General features: G+C 34.6%; 1 protein-coding gene across 2 annotated transcripts in view; it reads left to right on the forward strand.

The window, feature by feature from the left end:
• The window catches only part of LOC107870739, a 41,440-nt gene that overhangs the window by 11,920 nt on the left and 17,077 nt on the right, over nucleotides 1–12,443 (forward strand). The window contains exon 4 of one of the 2 annotated variants that reach the window (XR_007055900.1): nucleotides 8,557–8,618. The exons of the other annotated variant lie outside the window; for it this stretch is intronic. The gene's annotated coding sequence lies outside the window, so the exon portion shown is untranslated. The remainder of the gene's footprint in view (nucleotides 1–8,556; nucleotides 8,619–12,443) is intronic. 2 annotated transcript variants of the gene reach the window in all.

Consider the following 12,443-nt stretch of genomic DNA (forward strand, 5'->3'; position numbering starts at 1 on the left):
AAAATGAGTTAGGGTTTTATGTATCCCATAGCTTTAATATGTCATTGTAGTCCAATTCTTTGTTAAAGCTATTTTTTTAATTTGTTTTAAAATGAGAAAATAGAAGTAGGCCATTTTGCTAATTGAAAACATGAAGATTTTATTAGCCAAATTTTCTCTATTATAAGTCATTTACGTATAGAAAATTAATTATATTTAATTAAAAAAAGTAAAATAAATATTTATGATATGTCTGCTTCAACTTCTTCAATCATAATTTTATTATATCACGCCTAATTAATTATTATAAGTCTTGTTAGTATTAAAAAATTAACAATATTTAATAAAAAATAAAATAAACATAACATGATAAATTAACTCTTGATGTTTTAAATTAACTTGACGTCTTATATAAGACCCACTTAAATTTTTTTTCATACATATTTTTTATAGTAATTTTGATATATCACTTATAATTAGTTATTATAAGTCATTTACGACATGTCTGCTTTGCTGCTTCAATCGTGATTTTATTATATCACACCCCTAATTAATTATTATAGCCATCTAAGCATTGTGTCACTTAAATTGAAATAGAAAAAAAAAGTATTATAAATCACAATAATTAAAAACTTAAATTATTTAAAAAACTATAATTGACTATCAATATCACAAAAGTTTGGACAAGGAGAGTAGCATATTTTATTTGAAAATTACATAAAAAGTATTATAAATTACCATAGTTAACAACTTAAAATATCTAAAATAAATTTAATCTGTAATATATTTCAAAAAAATACATAAAAAAATATAAATCACAATAATTAACAGCTTAAAAAATTTAAAATAATATAAAATGTTTGCTTACTCTCGAAATTATGCCAGTTTGCTTAAATTGGAATAGAAGAAAAAGTATAATATATTACAATATTAAAACATTTTAAAAATGTAATGGACTATCAATGCCACAAAAGTTTGAACAAGAAGAGTAACATATTATTATTTAAAAATTACATAAAAAGTACTATAAATTACAATTTTTAACAACTTAAAATATCTTAAAACATATTAAAAATATAATTAATTACCTAAATTCTATTTGTGTCACATAAATTGAGACAAAAAATAACATATTGCACGGGCCCCGAATATCTAGTAATTCCTTGATGAGTCATAAACTGATGAAATTGGAAGGACATATATTCTAAGGCACTATCACTATGAAAGGTATGAATAGAGACACCGAATTGATTTGTTATTTCAATACAATAACTCTGGTATTTAGAAAACAATTCTGAGTGATCTTTCATTAAGAAAATCCCGGTACATCTTGAATAATCATCAATGAAACTAACAAAATAACAAAGCCCTAAGGCTGAACTGACTCTACTAGGACCCCATATGTCAGAGTGAATCATTACTACGTTGAAAGGTAATTCGAGTTTGTTTCCCAAGTTGGCACGACTTACAATCTAATGTGAACAGACTAGAAAAACTAAGCACCATCTTTTGTAGCTTGAACAAACTAGGATGTCGCAAACGTTTGTGAATTACGTCCGAAGAATCTGTGTCGGACATGCTATGGAGAAGTTAAGAGAGGTAAGTAGTAGAGGCTTTGTGATTCATATTCTACACTAATTGTTTGTCCCGTACTACGGTCATGCATGACAAAAGGGCTTGGATCAAATGACTTACTGATGCAAGATCAAAAGGACAACCATGGACAAAGAATAGAATTTAAAGTGACAGAGGATAGAGGATTATCAGAAGCGCCAGAGTCCACAAGCTATGATCCAAAGATAGGAGAGTGCAGTTTAAGCTACTAGTAGAGATATCTTCTTGCTTGCTTGATATTGAAGATACTCATTATGATTCTCTTCCGATAAATAAACCCATTTATTATGTGTGTTGTTAAACTGAGCAATATGAGCAGTTTTGGGTGGTCGACCATGCAAAGAATAACACATTTTCCAAGTGTGTCCAAGTCTACTACAATAACTACATTTAGGTCGAGAATATCATATGTCATGGGAGTGGCCAAGCCTATTACAATAATTACACCTAGGTCAGGATCTTTCAAAACGACCTCCCCCACATCGATTCTTCATGGATTGTGTTGTTTGATTGTTTGATCTCCTCATTAAGGGTTCGAACTTAATTATAGGACTAAATCAAAATCTGTGATGAACGTTTGCAAAAATTGTATTGAATTGTCGAAAAAATCAAAAAGGATCTTGACAGATCTTGTCGAAAAACTGATAAAGGTCACCGAATTATTAGATTTGACTAAATTATATTATTTGATTGTTGGCTATATAATTACACGGAGACCCTACTTATAGACACTATATTACTCTTTTTCCAGCTAAGACATTATATTACAATTTTACCTAAACTTAATCATATTATTTTAATTGTTGTCTATATTATTACCCAGAGACCTTACTTATAGACATTATATTAGACTCTTTTTCCAACTAAGACATTATATTACAATTCTTTTTCAAGTAGGATTCTTATACACTATTCTTGTTCTTACTCTTATTCTAACACTTCCCCTCAAGCTTGTGCATACAGGCTATGTTGCTCTGACTTTTTAAAAATGTCATCGGGTGCGTGTTGGCCTTCAAAAATAGTGCATTTTTGGAGGATCTGGCATGGGTGCGGCAACATTTTTGAAGAGTCCGAGCAACTTAGCACGTAGGTCATATGTACCAAGCTTGTTATGAATAAATTAATAAAAGGATCAGTGAGGACTTAGTGAAGATATCAATAAGAAAACTAGTAAGTATTGCTTAGGACGTATGGCCGACCTCAGTTGGAAAGGAATGAACTGAAAAAATGGTCGAAAAAGTAGTAAACATCGCCAGAAAGTTGATCTGTCGCTGGAAAATTGTCAAAAATTGGTATAAATTATATGAGTCATCTCAACCTCTCCGCCGTGTTTTTTTTTTTGCACAAGACTAGCAAAAACTAAAACTAGGTAAATTAGATCTAAAGAGTCATCGGAAAGACGCATGAAACTACGCAAATCAGATCTAAGGAGTCACTGAAAAAGATGCACAGTGCTACGTAACTCAGATATGAGAAAGTGGTTGTTCGAAAAGATGCTTGGTACTATGCAAATTAATATGAGAAAGTAGTCTTGAAAGATGCATGGTGCTATCCAAATTAGCTATGAGAAAGTAGTCACTACAAAGATACATGGTGCTATGCAAATTAGATATGACGAAGTAGTCATTGGAAAGATGCACGGTGCTACGCAAATTAGATATGAGAAAGTAGTCATCAGAAATATGCACGGTGTTACGCAAATTAGATATGAGATCCCATCAAGAAGAAACACAGTGGCCCAACTTTTGCTAACATAATCATTGGCCAGATGGGCGACATGTATGGGTAATAGCCGTTCGCCGGTAGTGGAAGCTCTTTGATTTTCTACCAAGATCGCAGAAGCTCTCATACCATGAGAGAAATATAGGAGAAGAATATTACTTATGTTAGAATATGAGTATGATTAAGAATATTATATAGAATCCTACTCGAAAAAGGATTGTAATATCAGTGTCCTAGTTGGAAAAGGAGTCTAATGTAGTATCATAAATAGGATCTCAATGTAATAATTTAGAGACAATAATTCAATAGTATTTTTCTCCTATATTTTTCATATGGTATCAGAGCATTGGCGAAAAAAGGATCATTGTGCATCATTCCAGCGAAATCAACCGTCATTGTGCAAATTTTTCGGTGACCTTGTTAGTTAGTTCTTTAGTTTTTGAAAACCAGCCCACCAGTAGTTTCGAAACTATCCAGCGACAAAGCCGTAAACAAGATTGTACGCGCCTTCATGCGCAACCAAAAATAGATCTTCGACGAGCGCGTCAGATTCATGTGCTGGCGTGTGAACAGTTTTCGGCCATTTTATCCGGCAAGTTTATTTCTTGATTCCAATCATGTTCCGGCAATCAGATCTAATTTTTCGGTAGGGAGCACGTTATTTTAGATTCCAGCAACTAAATACTTGTTTCCTGTTCATTTTAGTCCTATGATTAAGTCTAAATCCTTAATGAGGAGATCAGAAAATCAAACATTACAATCCATGAAGAATCGACGAGGGGGAGGTTGTTTTGGAAGATTTCGACCTAGGTATAGTTATCGTAAAAGGCTTGGGCACACTCGTGACGTATGCTATTCTCAACCTAAGTGTACTTATTGTAATAGGCTTGGATATACTCATGAAATATGTTATTCTTTGTATGGTCGACCACTTAAAAATGCTCATGTTGCTTAGTCTAACACCATATGTAATCAATGGGTGTATTTATTTGAAAAGGAATATAATGAATATCTTTAATATCGAGCAAGTAAGTAGACATCTCTACTAGTAGCCTCAACTGCACAATCTCCTACTTTTGGATCATAGGTTGTGGACTTCTGGCACTTCTGATCATATTTTGGTGATAAATCACTTCTATCAAATATTGTTTATTCACAGTCTCTTCCAACTGTCACTTTAGCCAATGGTAACCAAACCAAAGCAGAAGGAGTTGGACATGCTAATCCCTATCACTTTAAATTCTGTTCTTTGTCCGTGGTTGTCTTTTTAATCTTGCATCAATCAATCGTTTGACTCATGCCTTAAATTGTTGCATACTATTTCTTGAGGACTCTTTTATCATGCATGGCCGTATTATGGGACAAACAATTGGTGTAGGATATGAATCACAATGCCGCTACTACCTTACCTTTCCTAACTCCTCCTTAGCATGTCCAGATACTGATTCTCCAAATGTAATTCACAAATATTTGGGACATCTTAGTTTGTTCAAGTTACAAAAGATAGTGCATAGTTTGTCTAGTCTATCCACATTAAATTGTGAGTCATGTCGACTTGGAAAACACACTCGAACTACCTTTCAACGCAGTAGTGAGAATCGCCCAGAGTCTATCTGTTCCTTGGTTTTTTGATATTTGAGGTCCTGGTAGAATTAGTTCAACCTCGGGGTTTTGTTACTTTGTAAGCTTCATTGATTATTCAAGATGTACTTGGATTTTCTTAATGAAAGATCACTCTGAAATATTTCCTATAATATTCTAGAGTTATTGTGCTGTGAGAAATTAAAGGGAGAAGAGAATTTGAGAATTTGTTTTCTAATTATTCCCTCAAGTTAGTGGAATTAAATAGTGTTACAGAGAGCGTAAATAAGAAAAAAAAATACTAATAAGAATATTACACAATATTCTAAGTGCCTAATTGTGGGGATTTGAGGATATTCCCACATATACACTATTTAAATGTAGATATATTCTCATATCTAACTTGTCTAGTAATAATATCATATTTAACACTCCCCCCAAGCTGGAGTGTATGAGTCATATGCTCTTAGTTTTCCACAAATATAGCCAACTCTGGATCTTCGAAGTGATTTTGTGGAAATATCCGCCAGTTGATTTTTCGAGTTGACAAAACTTGTGGAGATATGTCCTGACTCAATCTTCTCTTGAATGAAGTGACAATCTATCTCAATTTGTTTCGTTCTTTCATGAAATATGATAGTGGGAACGACGTGTATGCAGCTTGGTTATCACAAATCAATTTCATTGGTTCAACTCCTCCCATCTTCAATTCTTGGAGAAGTTGTCTCAACCATATAAGGTCAAACGTAGCCAATGCCATAGCTCGATACTCCGCCTTTGCACTTGATCTAGCCACAACATCTTGCTTTTTTACTTTCCCAAGGATATTACATTACCTCCCGTTAGCACACAATAACCTGAAGTGGATCGCCTATCAGAAGGAGGCCCAACCTCTAATCTGCATCAGAATACCCAACAATGTTGATGTGTCCCTTGTCTTTATACAATAAACCTTAAACCTTGTCCTGGAGAGCTTTTGATATATCGTAGAATGCGAATCACTGCATTCCAGTGAGTATCACGAGGTGATTGTAGAAACTGGATAACTACACTAACAACAAATGAGATGTCTGGTCGTGTGATCTTAAGATAGTTGAGTTTGCCAACTAGTCTTCGATATCTGCTGGGATCTTTTAGGGGCTCCCCCTGTTCTGGAATAAGCTTAGTATTTGGATCCATGAGTCATGAGAGTGTCCACATGTTTGCAATCAAACATACGAGCGTCTTCCAAAATGTCTAAGGCATATTTTCTTTGCGTAATAGCAATACCATCACTAGACTGTGCCATTTCAATGCCTAGAAAGTATTTCAGCTTTCCCAAATCCTTAGTCTGAAAGTGACTTGAAATGTGTTGTTTGAGTTGAGAAGTACCGGTGATAACAATATCATCAACATAAACAATTAAGAAGATACGTTTGCCATGAGATGAATGCCTATAAAAAACAAAGTGATCAGCTTCTGTTCGAATCATTCCAAACTCTTGGACAACAGCTCAAAAACGATCAAACCATGCTCTAGGAGATTGCTTGAGACCATAAAGAGATCGGCGAAGTATACATAATAGTCCAGACTCCTCTGAGCAACAAATCCTGGTGGTTGCTCTATATAAACCTCTTCAGCCAGTTCTCCGTGAAGGAATGCATTTTTTTTATGTCTAGCTGGAAAAGAGACCAATGTTTCCTTGCTGCCATAGATATGAGAAGACGAATTGAACCCATCTTGGCAACCAGTGAGAAAGTATCTCCATATGTCAATGCCATAAATCTGAGTGTGTCCCTTCCAATCTCGCTTTGAGACGATCAATTGCTCTATCTGAGCCTACTTTAACTGTGAATACCCAACGACAATCAATCGTGCGTTTGCCTTTCGGTAAAGATACAAGCTCCCAAGTACCATTATCATGCAAAAGAGTCATTTCTTCAATCATAGCTTGATGCCAACCTAGATGAACCAATGTTTCTACTACATACTTTGGAACTTTGATAGTGGATAAGCTAGTAATAAAGGTATGATATGAAGGTGATAAACGATGATAGCTTAAATAAGTATAAATAGGAGCTTGATTGGCAGTAGTTATAGTATCTTTGCTAAGAGCAATGCGAATATCATCTAATGAGTGCTCGACTAGAGCAGAAGACATTGTTAGAGGAGGTAATGAGTCACCAAGAATGTTTTGTGTACCTGTATCAAAGTTGGAAATACTAACTGGGTTAGCAAGCTCGGGAGAAGGCAGGGGTCGTCGAGAATAGACCTTAAGAGAAGGAGGTGAAGATGGGGGTGGAATAGTTGGAATTGGAAGAACGGTTGATATGGTGTTTTGATATTCTGTATTAGGAGAAAAATTCGAAGAAGACTCAAAGAAGGTAACATCTGTTGAGATCAAGTACTTATTAGTACAGGGGTTAAAGTATTTGTAACCTTTTTGTAGACGAGAATACTCGAGAAAGATATATTTAAAAGCCTTATGTTGAAGTTTGTCTTTCCCAGGGGTAAGGTTATGAACAGAACAAGTGCAACCAAACACACATGGAGGAAGGGGAAACAAATTATGGTCCGGATAGAGGATTGAGTATGGACTCTTGTACTGCAAAACAGAGGAAGGCATACGATTGATTAAATAATAGGCAATAATAACAACATCACCCCAAAAACGTATAGGGACATGAGTGTGAATAAGCAATGTCCTAGCTGTTTCAATTAGATGTCTATTTGTACGCTCAACAACTCCATTTTATTGAGGAGTGTGTGCGCAAGGAGACAAGTGCAATATGCCATAAGATGACATAAAATAAGAGAAAGGGCAGAGAAATACTCTCGAGCATTATCACTGATTAACTGCTTAATGGCTGTACCAAATTGATTATGAATTTCAACACAATTTCTGAAAGATAGAGAATACCTCAGATCGATTTTTCATTAAGAATAACCACGTGCACCGAGAATAGTTATCAGTGAAGGTCACAAAATAATGAAAACCTCAGGAAGAGCTGACACGACTTGGATGGACAATTTCAAACATAGAGGTGGCCCTATTATTGACGCGCTTTGGGAAACAGGAACGAGTGTTCTTTTCAAGTTGACACGATTCACATTCTAACAAAGGTAGATTAGATAATCTGGCTACCATCTTCTACAGTTTTCAGAGATTCGAATGAACTAGTTGATTATGGAGCAATTAAGTGTAAGTAGTGGAAGTGAAAGCAGCATGTGTTTGTGGGGTGGATATCAAGTACAATCCCTGTGACTCATGTCCTTTTTCAAGCATTTATCTCATATTTCGGTCCCATAGAAGAACAAAATCATCAAGGAAGGCTACAACACATTTCTTGTTTTTGGTTAATTTGCTAATGAAAATAAGATTATACGGACATTCAGGTGCAAAAAAAACTGATTTTAAAGATATGGAAGGCAAAGGGTGAGCTAATAGTTATCCCTTTTACTATAGTTTTTAATCCATTAGCCAAAGTCACAGTAGAGAGGATAGAAGGGGTAGTAATAGAAGAAAGAGTATTTTGTTACCAGAAATATGATTTGAAGCACCAGAATCAAGAATCCATTGTTCCTGAGATGAAGACTGTGTGACATAAGCAAAAAGTTACCAGGTTGCATCGTACAAGCTGATGAAGTTGATGATTGTTGCCTTGATGCTTTGTATTGTAGGTAGTCAATATAGTCTGCTGCAGTTAAAGTGATAGATATAGATGATCCATCCCTGAAATCAGGTATGGGCAAAATGCCATTTCCGTTATGAGCCATATTTATTGTGTATCTAAGGTGGTCATTATTGTGTAGATGCATGATTTATGACCAAAAAGATATAGAAACCAAGTATGGCAAAAAACCAACAGTTTTTTTTTCTTAATTTCTGCGATTCTGTTATGCAGAATATGTTTCTACAACTCTGTTTTGCAGATTCTTTTTTGTTTCTGCGGATTCTGGGTTTTGCAGAATTTGTTTCTGCAATTCTGCTTTGTATAATCTGTTTGTGCAATTTTGCTTTGTATAATCTGTTTGTGCAATTTTGCTTTGCAGAGTTTGTTTTGCATAATCTATTTCTACAATTCTGCTTTGCAGAATCTATTTTGAGAAAAAGAAGAAAAATTTTGAGAAAAAAAGGCTCTGATATTATGAGAAATTAGAGGGAGAAGAGGAGAATTTGAGAATTTGTGTCTTGATTATTCCCTCAAGCTAGTAGGATTAAATAGTGTTACAGTGAATGTAAATAAGAAAGAAAACTAATAAGAATATTACACAATATTCTAAGTGCCTAATTGTGGGGATTTGAGGATATTCCCACATCTACACTATTTGAATATAAAAATATTCTCATATCTAAATTATCTAGTAATGATATCATATTTAACATACAAAAATACAAAATCAATTTGGTGTCTCTATTCGTACCTTTCGTAGTCATAACGGCTTAGAATCTAATTTCAACAATTTATGACTCATCAAAGAATTATTCATCAGACTTCCTGTCCCTATACCCATCAACAAAATGGAGTAGCATAGATTAAGAATAGGCACCTCATAGAGACTGCTTGCACTCTTCTAATTCAATCCCATGTTCCGCTACGATTTTGGGGTAATGCAGTTATCGCATCTTGCTATTTAATTAATCGGATGCCCTTATGTTCCATTCAAAATCAAATTCCATATATTGTTTCCTCAATCACCTCTTTACTCTCTCTCTCCCAAATCTTTAGGAGTATATGTTTTGTTCATAACTTCACCCAGGGAAAGATAAATTAACCCCTCGTGCTCTCAAATGTGTCTTTGTTGGTTATTCTCGAGTACAAAAGGGATATCGTTGCTACTCATCTATTCTTCATCGATACCTTATGTCGGCTAATGTCATATTCTTTGAGTCTCAACCTTTACATCTTTTTTTGACCCTGATCATCCTAACATGTCTGAGGTCTTACCTATATCGACTTTTGAGGATCCTACGACTACTTCTCCATCCATAGTGCCACCAGTCCTACCCGCACTGACTTTTGAAGAATCTAAATACCTTTTACAACTCCATCTATAGTGCCACCTCTCCTGACGACATCAGGCTCAGATGATTCCCATCCTGCACCCAACCCTGCACCTAGTATAGACTTGTCTCCTTTGATTGCAATTCTAAAAGGTATACGGTTCACGCATAATACTAACCCTTATTATACCCTTTTAAGTTATCATGGTCTATAATCACCTCATTGTGTCTTTATGACATCCTTGTCCTCTGTATCCATCCCTAAGTTCACTAAAGAAACACTCTCATGTAGGATGGCGATAAGCTATACTTGACGAGATGTCTACTTTACGTTCGAGTGGTACTTGGGAGCTTGTTCCTCTCCCTCCAGATAAATCAACTGTTGGTTGTCGTTGGGTTTATGCAGTGAAAGTTGGTCCGGTGGTCATATTGATCAACTTAAGGCTCGCCTTGTTGCCAAGGGGTACACTCAAATATTTGGGCTTGATTATAGTGATACTTTTTCTCCCGTGGCTAAAATAGCATTTATTCGTCTTTTACTATCCATAGGTGTTGTTCGACACTGGCCTCTTTTCCAGTTAGATATTAAGAATGCTTTTCTCCATAGTGGCCTTGAGGAAGAAGTTTATATGGAGCCACTACTAGTTTTGTTGCTCAGGGGAGTAGTCTAGTCTAGTGTGTCGATTGCGTCGGTCACTTTATGGTCTAAAACAATCACCTCGGGCTTGGTCAGGGAAATTCAACATAGTGATTCAGAAGTTTGGCATGATTCGTCATGGGGCAGATCACTTTGTATTTTATCGACATGCTGCTCCTAATCTATGTATTTATTTGGTGGTTTACGTTATCGTTGTTAGCGACAATGATCAAGATGATATCCTTAGCTTGAAGCCACACCTCTTTCAGCATTACCAAACTAAAGACCTCGGTAGATTAAAGTACTTTTTAGGAATTGAAGTTGCTCAGTCCAGATCAGGTATTGTTATTTAACAACGCAAGTATGCCTTAGACATTCTCGATGAGAAAGAAATGATGGGATGTAAACGTATTGACACTCCTATGGATCTTAATACTAAACTCTTGCCAGGACAGGGGGAGCCACTCAATGATCCTAGAAGATATAGGCGTCTAGTTGGTAAGTTGAATTATCTCACAATGACCAGACCTGATATTTCCTATCCTGTGAGTATTGTGAGTCAGTTTATGGATTCTCCCTACGATAGTCATTTGGATGTTGTTGTTCGCATTATGCGATATATTAAGTCAGCTCCACGTAAAATACTACTTTTCGAGGATCGAGGTCATGAGCAGATCGTTGGATATACCGACGCTGATTAAGCAGGATCACCTTGTGATAGACGTTCTACATCGGGATATTGTGTTTTAGAAGGAGGTAATTTGGTGTCTTGGAAGAGTAAGAAATAGAGTATGGTTGCTCGATCTAGTGCAGAAGCGGAATATCAAGCAATGGCGGTAGTCACTTGTGACCTAGTTTGGATTAAACATTTATTGAGAGAGTTAAAATTTGGAGAAATCGGTGAAATGGAACTTGTATGTGATGACCAAGTGGCTTCATATCGCATCAAATCCAGTATTTCTAGAGGACTAATAGAGATTGATTATCACTAAGGGTGTACATAGGTCGGGTTGGTTCGTTTTTTATTAAAAAAAAACCAAACCAATCATGTCGGTTTATTAAAACTATAAACCAAATCAAACCAACATAGAATTGATTTTTTCGGTTTAGGTTTTAGTCTATTTTTTTGGTTTTGTTGGTTTTTTTTGACTTTTTTTATAATCTTTAATTTTTACAATTATATTGTGATCGAAGACTAGATCAAATATGTTTTCAATTATTTGCTAATGAAAAACCATAATTATGAAAAAATGAGGAGTAGAAAACTCTCTTGAAACTAAAAAGTGAGATGAAGAGTGAAAAGTTTAGGTTTTATGTTTATATTGGATTTTCGATCATTTAATTAGCAATTAATGGACAAATATTACAACTTAAAGGCCTAAATTTTTTCCAGTATAGGGCAAAATTCAGAAATAACATACTTATCCCCTTAATTATGAGTTTCATAGGAACAGTTTCATAATTAAATAATATAGCAAGTTGTATTTTGTATTTTTGCAAACTGTTGCTATAAAAATACAAATACATATGATTTTTACTGCCCTTATGATCGATATGTATTTTTGCAAACTGTTGCTACAAAAATACAAATACATATGCTACAAAATGTAATTTGATTAAAGTGTTGCTATTTTTTGTAATTTAATACTTAAGTATGTTACTTTATGTATTTTTTCCTATATATATCTACATCTACTTTGAAATTATTGAAAATTACTAAAACTAGTTGAAAAAGTATTCAAAAGCAGATTATAATTAATATTTTATGTATAAAAAAGTTAGAATATTATATATATATATATATATATAAGAAAGAATATTATATATATATATATATAAAGTTAGAATATTATATATATATATTATGTCGGTTTGATTCGGGTTTGGTTCGACTTTTTTTTGGTTAACACCAAACCAAACCAAGAA

The sequence above is a fragment of the Capsicum annuum genome, chromosome 5, assembly GCF_002878395.1.
Source record: "Capsicum annuum cultivar UCD-10X-F1 chromosome 5, UCD10Xv1.1, whole genome shotgun sequence".
Taxonomy (NCBI): Eukaryota; Viridiplantae; Streptophyta; class Magnoliopsida; order Solanales; family Solanaceae; genus Capsicum; species Capsicum annuum.